This window comes from Arachis duranensis, chromosome 2, assembly GCF_000817695.3.
Source record: "Arachis duranensis cultivar V14167 chromosome 2, aradu.V14167.gnm2.J7QH, whole genome shotgun sequence".
NCBI classification, from domain to species: domain Eukaryota; kingdom Viridiplantae; phylum Streptophyta; class Magnoliopsida; order Fabales; family Fabaceae; genus Arachis; species Arachis duranensis.
The window spans coordinates 15,104,017-15,104,866 of NC_029773.3; positions in this window are offsets into that span (position 1 = coordinate 15,104,017).

Here is an 850-nt window from a genome sequence, read left to right on the forward strand (position 1 = left end):
ATTGGTTTACTCAATCAATTCTGTATTTATTATCTTGTCTTGTATATTATATATGTGTGGCCATTGATTTTGTTTTTTGTTTTATTCTTTGCATATGATTAGCATAAAGATTTTGCACGACATTACACGGTTATCTGTTCTGCTCTTCGTTATATTCTTGAAAGCAATTTCCTTAAATTGTACGGATATTTTATTGAAATTAAAATATAAATTATTTTTTTTAATGTCTTTTTAAATGATATAAAGTGTTTAAAATAAATTTTTGTTTTAATAAATAATAATATATATTATTTTTAAAATCTTTTTAAGAGTATATGATAAAAATAAAGTTTGATATGTTGATATATGATATATTTAGATATGACTAAATGTGTTTGAAGAATTATTTTTTATTTTTTTATTAAGACAAACATAAAAAATATGTGTGTTGGATAAATATCATTCAAAATGTATCTAATATGTACACACAACAACTCAACCAAGTAGAGTTTCATAATTTTTGGCTAATACTAGTCAATTTTAAATACTAAATTTTAAATATTAAATTTTAAATTTTAATATTATAGAAATAAGATATTAACTTAAAATATTAGTTAATATTAATAAAGAGTATTAGCAGTCTAACGTTTCTCCTAAAATTAAATATTCGTTACTTATAGCATTAATATATTTTACATATAAAAATAGTTAAAATAATTTTTATATAAAATTGATAGATAAATATTGTTAAATAATGATATAATATATTCGTATATTTGAACTAATATTTTCACATGAAAATTATTCATTCTGTGTGAGAAATTAGTTTATTAAAAATAATAAAAATAAAAATTAATTTTTAATTAATTAA